This window comes from Rhinoderma darwinii, chromosome 9 (genome assembly GCF_050947455.1).
Source record: "Rhinoderma darwinii isolate aRhiDar2 chromosome 9, aRhiDar2.hap1, whole genome shotgun sequence".
NCBI lineage: Eukaryota > Metazoa > Chordata > Amphibia > Anura > Rhinodermatidae > Rhinoderma > Rhinoderma darwinii.
In genome coordinates, this window is record NC_134695.1 from 108,395,758 (window position 1) to 108,411,936 (window position 16,179).

The 16,179-nt window shown below is 47.7% G+C and overlaps 1 pseudogene; it reads left to right on the top strand.

The window, feature by feature from the left end:
* Positions 1–3,401: 3,401 nt before the first annotated feature.
* The window catches only part of LOC142661317 (EGF domain-specific O-linked N-acetylglucosamine transferase-like), a 43,062-nt pseudogene continuing 30,284 nt past the window's right edge, over positions 3,402–16,179 (top strand).

Sequence of the window (16,179 nt, forward strand, 5' to 3'; positions counted from 1 at the left end):
CTAGATGGTGTGAGCTGGGTGACTGTAGTGCCCGCAGAGGGTTCACAAAATGTTTCCTTTTCTGTATTACAATTCCCCTGTAACGTAATCTCAAAGAAGGTAACAGAATCCATGGATGCCGAGCCTGTAACATTGTAAATTAAATGTATTGGTATTATTGTATTCCATAAATGGTGGTACAGACGCCACATCATGACCCCTAAACAAAAAAAAGATCGTCGATGTAGCGTCCATCCCACACAATCCACTCGTAAAAGGGATTATTGGCTGAAAATTTTTTGTTCTCCCACCATGTCATAAACAAATTGTCCATGGAGAGGGAGAATTTTGACCCCATCAGGGCATCTTCTGTCTGCAATAAAATAAAACTATCAAGGCAGAAAAAATTATAGGAGCGCAGATACTCCACTGACTTTAAAATAAATTCTTGTAGACATTTGGAATACCTGGTGTATTTCCTCAAATGGAATTCCACTGCCTTGATTGCCGGAATATGTGGTATGCAGGTAGGGCCACCATCAGAAATTTCTGGGCCTCATACAGTCAGTGGAATTCCATTTGAGGACATACATCTGGGTCCCCCATTATTAGGGGATTTGGAGAGGTGGCAACGGAAAGTCGTGGGATGGGAGCAGGACGCAAAGTGTCAGGGACTCTGTGAGCGGGCGGAGGAGTAGGCTAAGAGAACGGGAGGTGGCCGAGGCGGGAGTTGGGCCAGAGTGGATATGACGCTTGACCAGCATCTGGGGAGGGGAAAGGGAGGGAGACCGGTGGGAAGGTAGGAGAGAAGGGGCAACATAAAAAAAATAATTAAACTGAATCTACTGCTTTAAAACAGAGTCACTCACCAAGTTGCAGAACTGGCCGCCGCTTCTGGCCTCTGCATGGGTCCCATTCCTTTCTACAAACCAATTACCGCTGATCATAACCTTGATGAGCGGTGGCTGCCCACTTTATTTTACTTTTGTGGCCAGGCCCCTGACAGTAGTACCAGCAGGCCGGTTTGCAGGGGTATTAGCCAACTACGTCACAGATAACCCAAGACCATGCAAAGTTATGGATTTTTGGCATCCCATAGAATATGGGAACAATAGGGAATTCTATCAGTAAGTATTCTGCCTGTTTCTTGGATAATACTCCTAATCCAATTCCTTCTTGTAGCAGATTTTTTAAGGATTCTTTACATGCGGTGCTTGGTTTCACCACAAGTTTGCGATATGTCGATTCATTGTCTAAAATGGTATGAACGTGTCTGGGATATAAACAGGAATCTAGAACAACTCCTGCTCCGTGCACTCCTAAGATTTGGAGGACACAGTTATATGCTGGATATATGGTGAGCACCTCTGTGTTTTCACCTTTAGCCCTTATGTGTATAAATGAACCTTTTAGAGGGTTAATCTTTACCCGCTAAGGTGGGAGGGTTGGTTCCAATGCCTAGTTATGGTGGTGTCTGTAGACTGGAGTGTGGTGTCTGAGGAAGTAAAGGTCCTTTTAGACGGCCCAACACTGACCATTAATACAAGCGCCGATTGATGATATCGTCGGTAAAGTGTGGGGGGGGCAAACAATCGTTACTACACCCAGACACAGCAACGATACGCCAGTCCAGCTGTCTCCGAGCACTGGACAATATTGCCGGAAGCAGATGGCTCCGACTACTGCATAGCGGCCGTTCGGCAGAACTGCAGCTTGGCCTCTATTCTTTGACCTGAGCCATCGGCGGATCGGTGCGATGTCTGGGTGTCGGGCACGCATGGAAAACCCCTTTAATACTGGCGTTTCATACACCAGTCCTATTAAACAGTTTGCTGGAGTAAGATGCAACACATTTATTAACAGGCGAATGACTCTTATTAAATGTGTCGCATCTTTTAGCTGCAACGCGGCCTGTCATCAGTACTTTCTACGTGCTGCGGCCTGCTGTAAGAGCCTGAGGGGATCCGGGAGGGAGTATCGGAGTGGTGAGGTAAGTACATTTTTAAAATGTATTTTATTGTCTGATTGGGGGGGCATACAGTCTGATTGGGGGGGAGGTTTGGGTCTGGCACGGACCTTTGCCTTGTTACGCCCCTCAGAGATAAATCTGGGCCGCATTATACATATAGATTTCTGCTATAATTTACATCAGTTACTAGCGTAAATTATAGTAAAATTGTTGGCCATTTCTGCTAAGCCCCGCCCATTTTTTGCCCCCAAAATTTTTGACTTTTGTGAATTTTCTACGCTAGTAAACTGTTGTAGAGAGGTTAATATATTCCCCCCAAAGGCTACAGACCGTAATACAATATCTTTTTTTTTCGTTATCAAAATTTTTTATTAGAAATTAAACAGAGCAGATAAAACATTTTCACAAAATTGCAAAAGTTTGCACGCAGTGCAATACAATAAAGTCAAACTGTAGAAATTCTTACAGAGATATATGAACAATGGTAGGAGGTAGCCTCCCAAACAGAGAAGTAATAGGAAGTAAATAATAAAATCTAATGGTAAGTAACAGTCCCATAACCATAGCAGAAGTAGTGCAATATTTAGGGAAGCCAGTCCCAAAACAAATAGCAATGACGGTTAAGTGCAGATTTGAACCCCTTAATGGCAGAGCGGGGAGATACCTCCCCGCTCTGCCGTAGTGTTCAGTGGCGTCCCGCTGTAGCAGCGATAGCGGCTGCTAGCGGAGCCTCCGGCCATGGTGGGGGCCCCCTCATGCCGCGGGCCCCGTAGCAGCCGCTACTGCTGCTACGGCGGTAGTTACGCCACTGGGGAGCATTACACTGGATGCACACGGTAAAGGGAGGGTATTCTGCCATCTGTGCCGTGCCCCCCGACTGTGCCGGGTACTCCCTGCTCTCCGCTCTTATGGGCACCGTCCCTGTCCTCGCTCCTATACCGCAACACACCCGTCACTACACACGAGGCGGGTCTCCTCCGCACCCTCCCAATGGGTGACTACCCTCCTCCCTATCACCGCCCCGGGTTTCCGGCGGAGACTAGAGCCGGCCCTGCCTCCCGCTACACAGTGAGCCGGAGACTGAGGGGTGATGCGGCCGGACACTGAACAGCTGGACCCGGGTAAGAGAATAATGGATGAAGGGATCACAGGCATGATACATCCTCATAGCGTCAACAGTGTCGCTGTATTTATTCATTTGCAACTTGTGGCTGTCAGACTGTGGCGAAACTACAACTCCCAGCGTGCTCTGACAGCCGAAGGCTGAGAGTTGTAGTTTCAGGTTGCGGACTACAGGATTATTTTTTTTGGGGGGGAGGGTTGATTTATAACTGATGCAATGTAAAATTGTAGTTGCCCATAGCAACCAATCGGATTCCAGCTCTTATTTTTCAGAGAGGCTTTGGAAAATGAAAACAGCAACCTGATTGGTTGCTAAGGACAATTACTCCACTTTTCTGTTGCAGCAGTTTGGATAAATCCTCAATATTGTCTCCACTTGTGCGCCCTGCAATGGGGACTACAAATCCCAGCAGATCCTGCAGGTCTCTCTGAACTAGATTTTTTTTTACCAGAGTATTAAAAAGTGCATCACTCAGTAGTGTTATATAGATGGGTACAAGTGCGGAAAGTGACGATACAGCATCGTTTATGGCGTGTAATAATGTTAATGATGACGTTTTCTGTGTTGTTTATAAGACATGTTTGACAAGTGTCTCTAGATAACATGTGCCACGCTAGTGCAAAACCCAGAGGTGTTCCGTTTCTACGTAAAAAAAACTCCCCGTGAAAAAGAAGTGCATGTCATTTCTTGAGCCGTTTTTCATTCTCAATAGAAAAACTGCTCCAAAAAACGCCTTGAAAACGTTTCTGGTTTAAAAAACGTCGGAAAATCAGTGGGTGTTTTCTCTTGAAAACAGCCCCGTATTTTACAGCCGTATTTTGTTTAGCGTGTGAACGTAGCCTCCGGGTATGTTCACATGCAGAATCAAAAACAGCTGGAAATGACGGAGCTCAAGAAGTGACAGCTCAGGCTATGTTCACACGCTTAACAAAAAACGGCTGTAATATACGGAGCTGTTTTCAAGGGAAAACTGCCTCTGATTTTCAGTCGTTTTTTATGCATCAAGCGTTATTTGATGCGTTTATTGCGGCCGTTTTTTGGTGCGGTTTTTCTATTGACCCAATGAAAAACTGCTCAAGAAGTAACATCCCCTTCTTTTTTACAGGGCGTTTTTTTACGTGCCGTTTTTACAAACGGTGCGTAAAAAAACGTCCTGTGGGAACAAAACGCTGTTTTTCCCATTGAAATCAATGGGTAGATGTTTTGAGGCGTTCAGCCTCCGTATTTTCTGCTGAAAATAGGCTGTGTGAACATACCCGCATTCTTTTTACGCGCCGTTTTTTTTTACACACCATTTTTTAAAGCGGCGGCATAAAAAATGCCCCGTCTGAACGAAAAGCAGTTTGTAGGGGTTTAGCTACCGTTTTTCAGGCATATTTCAAGGAATTTACACCCCAAAATATGCCCGAAAACAAAGTGTGTGAGCATATCCTTAACATTTGAAAATGGGTACCCCCCCCCCCTTAACCATGGCCGAACAATGTCAGAAGTGACTTGGCAAATTTTCTATTAACTTCCGCATTATAGTTTTTTATTGGCCTCAAGATATAAAGGTAACCCACCAGACAAGTGTGTCCCAACCCCTCCTCAGAAGGAGGGAGCCATTGGTCTAGCTGCTCGAACCCCCAGCGATCAGCTGTTATGTCTGGGGGGAGTGGTGGGACAGCCGCATGTTTTGCCTACGGAGAATGTAGTAATATATGGCGGCAATTCAAATGTATAGGATAGTTATCAGAATAGCTGGAATGTAATACCACATTCTCCCTGTAGTGGCTGCTGCAGGAAAAATCAGTAGCCGATCGTAAACTAGCTGAATGTGACTGGGGTCCCTGGAGATGGACCCATGGCGATCGCTGGATTACCGCCGTGGCTCTCATAATACAGGGGATTGACTGTGATGAGACAATTTTATAAATACTGTATCAAGGAGTTCTAAGTTAATAGAAGATTAACCTCCTCTCAGGACCCGCATCTATTAGCCAGAGTTGAGCGACTGCAGAGAGCGTTTCTAGGTCTGGAGGACCCAGCACGTTCCTGCATTACACAGACAGCTCATTGACTTCAATGGAAACTGTGTAATGCCTCATTTCTCCAGTGGTGGTGCTGCAGGGAAATTGAACACTTCCTGACCGTTTCCCACAAGATTTGAGCAGGTCGCTGAGGGTATCATGTCATCAGACTATCATCAGGGAACCTTTATTTTCCATTTGTGTATTCTTCATTTTTTCTTAATGTTTTGCGTTGTGTTTTATTTCTAGAAGCTGAGCGCTGTCATGGTCTATACAATCTCTGGACTATTACTACACATAGTAAACCTTGCTGCTCAAAGCCTGATTGTCTCTGCAGACCAGAATGTCTCTTCCCTGTTTTATCAGAAGATCAATCTACCAGCCGGGCACTTACCCTACTTCTTGCACAATAACCAGGATATGGCCAGATCCTGCAGTCAGGACCCCCACTGTCCTTTTAGAGTAAGTCCTACCATACCTAAGCCTAAGACCTTATTCACACGACAGGGTTTTCCGGCCGTTACACGGCCGCAGTAGGAACAATAGACCCCTAATGGGTCTATTCACACGACCGATTTTTCGCCGGCCGTCAAAAAATGGGACATGCCCTATTTTCGGCCGTTCACCCGGCTCCCATAGAAGTCTATGTAGCCGGGTTATACACGGCCATCACTTGAATGTGCTACAAGTGACGGCCGTGTCTTCCGTTGCTCGCTCTCTCCTCCTTCTGCATGTGAGGAGGAGGTTTTTTTTTTGCTTCCTGTAGGAGCGGAATCCCCAATCCCCGGCCACAGCTTCGGAAACGTTGTGGCTGGGGATTGGGGATTCTGCTCCAGGAGCAGTCCGTGATTTCACTGTGTCCATATATGGACATAGTGACGCCACAGACTTCTGAAGCGGAATCCCCTGCGATGTGGTCGGGGATTCCGATCCAGGAGAAGTCCCTCACTTCACTGTCCATATATGGACAGTGAAGTGAGGGACATCTCCTGGAGCCGTCCCCTACATGAAAGTAGGGGGGGTGCGATCTATGGGGGGTGACTATATGTACAAGGGGGCTGTGTGGCATTACCTACAGGGGGGCTGTATGGCATTACCGACAGGGGGGCTGTGTGGCATTACCGACAGGGGGGCTGTGTGGCACTGCCGACAGGGGGTCTGTGTGGCACTGCCGACATGGGGTTTGTGTGGCACTGCCGACATGGGGTTTGTGTGGCACTGCCGACAGGGGGGTTGTGTGGCACTGCCGACAGGGGGGTTGTGTGGCACTGCCGACAGGGGGGTTGTGTGGCACTGCCGACAGGGGGGTTGTGTGGCACTGCCGACAGGGGGGTTGTGTGGCACTGCCGACAGGGGGGCTGTGTGGCATTGCTTACAGGAGGGCTGTGTGGCATTACCTACAGGGGGCTGTGTGGCACTAGCTACAAGGGTGTCTGTGTGGCATTACCTACAGAGGGAAGTGTGTGGCAAAAAAATTACAAATAAAATTCATCCGATTTTAAAACGGACAGGGAATAAAACGGATACAGAATCGGCTGTTAACCCCTTCCCGACATTTGACGTACATGTACGTCATGGAAAGCATTGACTTCCCGCAAAATGCCGTACATGTACGTCAAACGTTTGGCACCGGCTCAGAAGCTGAGTCGGTGCCATCATCGTCGGATCTCAGCTGTATCTTACAGCTGACATCCGACTGTAACGGCGGGGACCGAAATTAGCTTCGATCCCCGCCATTAACCCCTTAAGTGCAGCGCTCAAACGCGATCGCTGCACTTAAGGTGTTTGCAGCTCATCGGAGCCCCAGCAATGAAATTGCCGGGGTTCCGGTGGCTGCAATGGCAACCGGAGGCCTAATACTGGCCTCCCGGTCTGCCTAGCACCGAAGCCGGTCAAGATCCGCCCGGCGGCGGAGCCTGATCGGCTTCCGTAGCTGCCGGCAAGATGGCGCCGGGTCAGGAGCTGATCCAGCGTCATCAGCGGTGGAGGTCATCTGTACTGTACAGCTGACATCCACCTGTAACGGCAGGAACCGGAGCTAGCTCCGATCCCTGCCATTAACCCCTTCGATGCAGCAATCGAAAGCGATTGCTGCATCGTAGCGGTTACTAGCAGATCGCCAGCCCTGATAGGCAATCGGGACTGGCGACTGCTGTTATGGCAACAGGAGACACAATGGTCTCCTGCTCTGCAATTACGGAAGCCGATTTAGGCCCCGCCGGGAGGCGAAGCCTAAACGGCTTGCTGTCAGTGAATGACTGACAGATCTAATACATTGCACTACATAGGTAGTGCAATGTATTAGAAAAAAAAAAATCTGACCGTTGGACCTTCAAGTCCCCTAGTGGGACTTGAGAAAAAGTGTAAAAAAAGTATAAAAAAGTGTAAAAAAAAGTGCAAAAAATAAAAGTTTGAAAACAATAAAAGTTTCAAGTAATCAAATAACACACAATCCCCCTTTTACTCTTATCAAGTCCTTTATTATTGAAAAATAATAATAAACCATATGTATTTGGTATCGCCACGACCGTAACGACCGGAGGTATCAAAATATTATATTATTTATTGCACGCGGTGAACAGCGTAAAAAAAACCCGTAAAAAACTTTACCAGAGTTTCTGTTTTTTGGTCACTTTGCCCTACAAATATTACAATAAAAAGTGATCAAAAAGTCGCACGTATCCAAAAATAGTACCTATAAGGGCATGACCACACATGGCGGAATTCCTCCGCAACTGTCCGCATCAATGCCGCACCTAATCCGGGTTGCGGATTACGGCTGCGGATCTGCACAAAATGTGCAGAAAATTGATGCGGACTAGCTGCTGCGGACTGCGGGAAAAGTGCTTCCCTTCTCCCTATCAGTGCAGGATAGAGAGAAGGGACAGCACTTTCCCTAGTGAAAGTAAAAGAAATTCATACTTACCGCCCGTTGTCTTTATGACGCGTCCCTCCTTCGGCATCCAGCCCGACCTCCCTGGATGACGCGCCAGTCCATGTGACCGCTGCAGCCTGTGCTTGGCCTGTGATTGGCTGCAGCCGTCACTTACACTGAAACGTCATCCTGGGAGGCCGGACTGGAGACAGAAACAGGGAGTTCTCGGTAAGTACGAACTTCATTTTTTTTTACAGATACATGTATATTGGGATCGGTAGTCACTGTCCCGGGTGCAGAAACAGTTACTGCCGATCGCTTAACTCTTTCAGCACCCTGGACAGTGACTATTTACTGACGTCTCCTAGCAACGCTCCCGTCATTACGGGAGCACCATTGACTTCCTCAGTCTGGCTGTAGACCTAGAAATACATAGGTCCAGCCAGAATGAAGAAATGTCAAGTAAAAAAAGCAAGACGCATCCGCAGCACACATGACATGTGCATGACAGCTGCGGACTTCATTGCGGAACTTTGAATCTCCATTGAAGTCAATGGAGAAATTCCGCCATGAGTCCGCCACTGCTCCGCAACAGACAGAGCATGCTGCGGACACCAAATTCCGCTCCGCAGCCTATGCTCCGCAGCGGAATTGTACGCATCGTGTAAACGAACACTGCTAAATTAAAGTGAAAGTCAATGTAGAAACGGCTCCGCTGCGGATTAACGCTGCGGAGTGTCCGCAGCGGAATTTAAGTGCAATTCCGCCATGTGTGAACCCGCCCTAAAAACTATAGCTCGTCCCGCAAAAAACAAGCCCTCATACAACTCCGTCGACAAAAAAATTAAAAAGTTATGGTTCTCACAACTTGGCGACAGAAAAAATACATTCTTTTTACAAAAGTAATTTTATTGTGCAAAAAGTTGTAAAACATGAAAAAGTGCTATAAATTAGGTATCGCCGGAATCGTACTGACCCGCAGAATAAAGTTAACATGTAGTTTATAATGCGTGGTGAACGCTGTATAAAAAAAACAAAAAAAGCTGTGCCAGAATTGCGTTTTTTTGTTTACCTGGCATCCCAAAAAATAGGATAAAAGGTGATCAAAAAGTTGCATGTACCCCAAAATGGTACCAATAATAACTACAGCTCGTCCCGCAACAAACCAGCCCTCATACCGCTACGTCTATGAAAAATAAAATTAGTTATGGCTCCAATAAGTCAGGAAATAAAAAAATATGCAGTTGTGCCCGAGGGGAACATTTCTTCAGTTTGAAGAGGCGATTTATCAAGGACCTAAAATTAGGGAACCAGGAAGGGGAGGGCCCAAACATAACCGCTGGAAGCGACGGTGCCCGTATTATACCAGGACAACACTTCCCAGCAAAATTCCCCAAACTACAAAGGCGCGGAGTAACACACATCTATGGATTATTTTTATTTTTTTATACCACCTGACTATGCCCCTTATATACTCCGCCCCGCTTACATGTACCCCCACATTATAAAACACCAGCAATACTCAAACAAATATAGTACCAAGCAAAATCCGCTCTCCAAAAGCCAAATGGTGCTCCCTCGACCCTGAACCCTACAGCGTCCCCAAACAGCAGTTTCCTTCAACATATATGGCATCGTCATACCCGGGAGAACCCTTTTAACAATTTTTTTGATGTGTGTCTCCAGCGTCATAAGCTGGGCATGACATATTTGCCACTGAATGGCATATCTAGGGAAAAATATAAATTTTTAATTTGCACCATCCGCAGCGCATTCATTTATGGAAAAGACCTGTGGGGTGAAAATGCTCACTACACCCCTTAATTAATGCCTTGAGGGGTGCAGTTCCATAGTGGGGGTCACTTATCAGGGGTTTCTTTTTATTATTTCACATCTGAGCCTCTGCAGTTGTGAACCAATACTTTGTAAATCGCCAAATTAGGCCTCCACTCCGCATGGTACTCTTCACTTCTGAGCCCTGTCATATGTCCAGACAAAAGATTAGGGCCACATGTAGGGTGTTTCTAAAACCGGTAAACACAGCATAATAATTAGAGAGCTGTCTTGTTATGGTGGCACAAGCCGGGCACCACATATTGGCATATCTATGGAAAAAAATCCCATTTTCACTCTGCAACATTGAGCGCACACAAATTTCTACAAAACACCTGCAGGGTTAAAATGCTTACTACACCCCTTGGTAAATGCATTGAGGGGTGTAGTTTCCAAAATGGGGTCACTTCTGGGGGGTTTCCACTGTTTTGGGCCCACAGGTGCCCAGAAACCAATCCAGCAACATCTGCACTCCAAATGGCGGTCCTTCCCATCTGAGCCCTGCGGTTTGCCCAAACAGCAGTTTATGACCACATATGGGGTATTGCCGTACTCGGGAGAAATAGCTTTACAAATGTTGGGTTCTTTTTTTCCTTTATTTGTTGAGAAAATGAAAAAATTTGCGCTAAAGCTACGTCTTATTGAAGAAAAAGGACTGTTTTTATTTTCACTGCCTAATTCTAATAAATTCTATGAAACATCTGTGGGGTCAAAATGCTCACTACACCCCTAGATGCATTCCTCAAGAGGTGTAGTTTCTTAGGGATCTCAGGCTGTCTAAGCAGGGGAGCCACTGACTGGATGTCAGGTCTCCTTTAAGTATCCCATAAAGCACACTGAGTGGGTTCCTGATATGAGTGGTCGAGGGAATCACATGGGAGGGAGGGTTTAAGATTATATAAAGGAGGTTACTTCCTGTAGTGAGCCTCTTTCCCGCTTTCCAGACAGAGTTAAGGAACCTCTACAGCTAGTGAAGCTTTACAGAGGAATCATCACTCTAACATGGCGGAGCAAGCGCTGCTGGCGCTATTGAAAGAGAAGATAGCAAAGGAAGGATCAGCCTGGCTAACCCCGCTCCTACGAGGTGGGTCTGAGCAAATTGATGGCGCGGTGTCTGAGCCGTTAGCCAGTGGCAGGCGGCCCGCAAGGAGGTGCCGTCCGCCTACTCGGCTGAGTCCTTCCCCCACTAGAGCTAAAAAACGGGGGAGGGCGCCGTCTCGTCACCAGGCTCAGCAGCGTGGCGCAGTGAGCGAGCAGCGAAGTGCAGGAGAGACACTGCCGGTGCTCGATGGAGTGCTGGCTGGCAGCCAGGCCTCCCTTCCCCCAGGGCATCATAGCAGACAGGCAGGGGTAGTGAGGCAACGCACACCCCCGCGTGTAGATGGCGCGGTGGGACATAGCAGCGGCATGGGACAGGAGGTAGTGCAGCAACAGGCTGCTCCAAAACCACCTGGCAGGCTTGCTAGGTGGTTTGGCAGGAAATCTGCTAATGTTGTAAAGGACACGGCAGTTATGAGTGGAGACAGGGGGAGGGGGGAGTCCCCACAAGCAATGCAGGACCTAGTCAGATTGCAGACGATAGTGAGGAAGACTTTTTCGAGTGCATTCAGGGTACACCGCAGGATAGGGCAAGTGAGCAGTTACAGAGATGTGTTTCCGCCGGCAGGGCCCACAGGTGTGGGACAAGGGGCCGTGGATCGGACACATGCTCCGAATCTGGATCTGACAGGTCGGGGAGACGAAAGCAGAGAAGGCTTGGCTCCCACAGACGCACGAATTATAGGGATAGAAGGAGTAGGCATAGGCAACGGTCGTGCAGTAGGGTTTCTAGACATCGTTTACGAGGCGCACGAAGAAGTAGGTCAGCATATCGGCTTCCTCGGAGGAGTCCGTGGATAGACACAGCAGGAGGTCACGCGGGAGCAGACAACGTGGGCGGAGAAGCAGATCGTTCGACCGAAGGAGACACGGGAAGACTACATCGGTTGAGGCGACAACGGTTGTTTCTCCGCCGCCCACAACGCAAAATGCAGATGTTCAGTCAGCGGGTCATCAGAGTGGTGAGTTATCATGCGCGCAAGCATGGAATAAAAACGCTGATAATGGTGACGAGTTATTTGGTATGCTGAAAAATGTTTTGGAGAAAATGGGGGGGGCTGAGGTCCCGATTAAGGTCCCTGGGGCGGCGGAGCCGCAGCCTGTGCAGGCGTTGGATAACACGGGCATGTTGCTCAGGGACTCGTATTTTTGTGGAGTTGCTCCTCTGGGGACACATATATCAAATGAAGTTAGAGAAAAAATTAAAAAATGTGAATATGTGGATATATGGTCTTTAGTGTCGCCAGAGCAGCTAACAGTTGATAAAGAGAGGAAGTTTGAAAAAAGTGATGATAAAAAGCCCAAAGTGGCAAAACGTTTGGAAATTGGTTGCAGGCTTTCGCGGTGTTGGCGAGCATAGCGAGTCAAAGTAAACCAGAAAAAGCCTTCGAATTGTTTACATATCTGGATACAATTTATTCTGCGCATAAGTTGCACGGGGGAACGGCATGGTGGAGGTACGACGAGGAATTCAGGCGCCGTTTAGCTATTCGGCCAGACATAGGTTGGTCCTCTAAGGCCACGGATGTATGGATACAATTAATGATGACGCAGCGGCCCCAGAATTCCTTTCTTGCCTCCTCCGCCGCCCCCCCCTCAGGCGGCAGTTGCGGGTCGAAGACCAGGGGCTTGTTGGCTCTTCAATGAGGGGCATTGTCGGTTTTTCGCTTCATGCAAATTCAAGCATGAATGCTCCATATGTGGGGGATCCCACTCAGCGCTGCGTTGCTTTAAGAGAAGTAAGAACCCCGCGAGACCAGCTGCTGCAGGTAAGCCAGAGGACGCCGGTGAACGTCAAAAGGATGCGCCCCTGGTTAGACAGGTACCACAGGAGGCAGAAATGCTCATTAAGGGTTTTACACAGGGTTTTCATATACCACATGTTTATCAGCCGGCTGCTACGTTTGCTTCAAATTTAAAGTCTGTTATAGCTCAACCGGAAATTGCTCAGGAAAAAATAGACAAGGAAGTTAGCATGGGGCGAATGGCGGGTCCTTTCACGGAACCACCATTAGAGAACCTCAGAATTTCCCCTCTGGGGATCGTGCCAAAGAAAGAACAGGGAAAATTTCGTCTCATACACCACTTGTCTTTCCCTCCAGGTGAATCAGTCAATGATGGGATATCTAAGGAGGAGGCGGCTGTGTCGTACATATCATTTGACAGAGCTATGCAGTTAGTTTCAAAAGCGGGCCCTTTTTCCTTGCTAGCTAAGTCTGACATTGAATCAGCCTTCCGCCTCCTCCCGGTTCATCCTGACTGTTTTCACCTGTTGGGGTGTCAATTGAACGGGCTATATTATGTGGACATGTGTTTGCCGATGGGGTGCTCTATTTCATGCCGCTATTTTGAGATGTTCAGTTCCTTTTTAGAGTGGGTTGTGCGGTCTGAGACAGGCAACACATCGGTAATACACTACTTGGATGATTTTTTGTTCATCGGTCCACGGGATGAGTCGTTATGTTTATACACTTTGAATTCTTTCATGTTTTTTATGGCCATGTTTGGTGTCCCTCTAGCGGAGGACAAAACGGAAGGCCCAGGTTGGTGCCTCTCCTTCCTGGGGATAAAAATCGATACGAGCAGGATGGTTCTCAGCCTCCCGGAAGACAAAATTGCAAAATTGAGACGGGATATCAACAGCAGCATATGCGCAAAAAAGGTCACGTTGCATGACTTACAGTCCTTGTTGGGTCAATTGGCGTTTGCATGCAGGATATTCCCTATGGGAAGGGTTTTTGCTAGGAGGTTGGCCATGGCAACGGCAGGGGCAAAACAGCCGCACCATTTTATAAGACTACCCAGTTCGTTAAAAGATGATTTAAGGATGTGGCAATCTTTCCTAAAAGTTTATGAAGGTATATCGTGTCTCATGGAGGAAGAAATGGGCAATGCGGACCTGCAGCTGTACACAAATGCGGCAGGGGCCCATGGTTATGGGGCGGTTTTTGAGCATAAGTGGTCGGCTGGTGTTTGGCCGGCGGATTGGTACGAAAAAGGTTTTACTAAAAATCTGTCGTTATTGGAGTTGTTCCCCATCGTAGTAGCAGTGGAGCTATGGGGTGCAGAGATGGCGATCAGGCGTATCTTGTTTTGGTCCGATAATGAGAGTACGGTTGTGGTTATAAATAAATTAACGTCTAGTTCTCTCCCGGTGTTAGCTCTGCTCAGACGGTTAGTGCTAAAATGTTTATCGTTTAATGTGGTGTTCAGGGCATGTCATGTACCGGGGGTTGTTAATGACGTTGCTGATGCTCTGTCTCGTTTTCAGTGGCTTCGTTTCAGGACATTGCATCCTCGGGCGGATCAGGAGGGGTACGACTGCCCGCCATCTCTTTGGGACCTGCCGGGGAGCAGCTGACACCGCTGCTGCAGAATTCTCTGGCGACAACTACGTGGAACTGCCATGGTAAGGCATGGTCTGAATGGCTGTCACATGCAAATGCGACTGAGGTAATGTCCCCGGAGTCATGTTATGTGATCACGTTGCGGTATTTAGGTTCTTTAAGGGAAAAAGGCATGTCGGCAGCGGTGGTTCAAAAGCGCTTATCAGGGGTTGCGTTTGCGCTAAAGATGTTGGGGGTGGAGGATGTCACCAAGCGTTTTGTTTTTGCGCAAATGTTAAAAGGTTGGAGGAAGGAAAAGAAGACATCGGACGGCCGTCGTCCAGTGTCTTTTATTTTGCTACGGCGATTGGCGGACGCGGCGACATCAGTTTGTTCTTCCGTTTTTGAAGCATGCTTATTTTCATGCGCTTTTGCGCTCGCTTTTTTCGGGGCACTGCGCGTTAGTGAATTAGTATCCACCTCGCGGTCATGTCCGTCGGGCTTGTTGGCGGATGACGTAGTGGCACTGTCGGATTCAATAAAAATTTGTGTGCGGCGGTCTAAAACAGATGTGTTGGGAAAAGGGGTGTGGTTAACCATCTTTGCTCTAGATTCAAAATTTTGCCCGGTAAGGGTGGTGAAGAGCTACATGGCGTTGCGCCCGCAGGGAGGTAGTTTCTTGTCACATAAGGATGGATCTCCTTTGTCAAAATTTCAATTTTCTTCCATTTTTAAAAAATGCTTGGTCTCGGTGGGTTTGCCTCCTTCTGAGTTCGGGACCCATTCGTTCCGCATCGGGGCCGCCACAATGGCGGATGTGGCGGGTTTGACGGAGGTGGAAATAAAAAATTTGGGAAGATGGAAATCGGGTTGTTTTAAGAGTTACATTCGTCCTCATTTGTTAACCTGTTGAATTTTATATGTTTCTGCAGATGTTCGTAGACCGGTGGTTTGGTTTATCGGTCATTCGTACATTTATTGGGCGGCTCAGAGGGCGTCTTGCCGACCTGGAGGGCTGTATCTTGGCTTCAAACATGCGGATGTGTACTGGAGGGGTATCAGAGGCCTAAAATGGCTGCAAGTCCTTCCGGAGGTGGTGGCTGTGAGCAGGATGTCACAATCTCCAACGGTCGTGGTGATACACGCAGGTGGCAATGACCTGTGCTCAACGAGGGTAGCGGAGCTGATTTCCATTATGCGGTCGGACTTTGATCGCTTCGCTGCCTTTTTTACGGATCTGGTGGTAGTGTGGTCCGAAGTAGTTCCGAGGGTTTTATGGAAGGGAGCTAGAAACAAAGCGTCCCTGGAACGGACCAGGCGGCTTTTGAACGTTAGGGTATCGCGGCATGTCAGGGGTCAAGGGGGTGTAGTCATCAGGCATAGGCAGTTGGAAGGTGACAATAGGGGTTTAATGTTGCAAGACGGGGTACACTTGAACGACATTGGCCTGGACATTTTCCTTTCAGGTTTGCAGGACGCCGTCGATAGGGCATTGTTTTTGCTTAGGGGGGTGGGACGGAGCGCGGTGTAGCAATACACCCGTCTCCGCTTGGCGTGTTCGGAGGCTCTTGTTCCGTTTCGTTGAAGGGAATGTGTAAGACGGCTCACCTGGCAAAACAACAAAGACATGCCCACCGCGGGGGCGGTGGCACGGCATGCGAGGTGATCGTCATCCAGAACATCAAGTTAATGAATGTCAATGAACGGACAAGGTTTCCTTTTGTTATATTGTTAATAAAAGCTGTGGCCACCCCCACTTTATTCCACTAAGATGACTATGTGTGTTTTTCTATAGTAAGTATTTAAGTAGCACTCAGTAGCTGGGAAGGTACATACAGTCCTAAATGGAGTCCCTTTTTTTTTTTTTATAAACTCTTTTTATTGAAAGTAGACATACATAGCAATTTAAACATAATAGTTTTTACAAACTTTCCTGTGTTTCATAGTACATTAACACTGTTTATCAG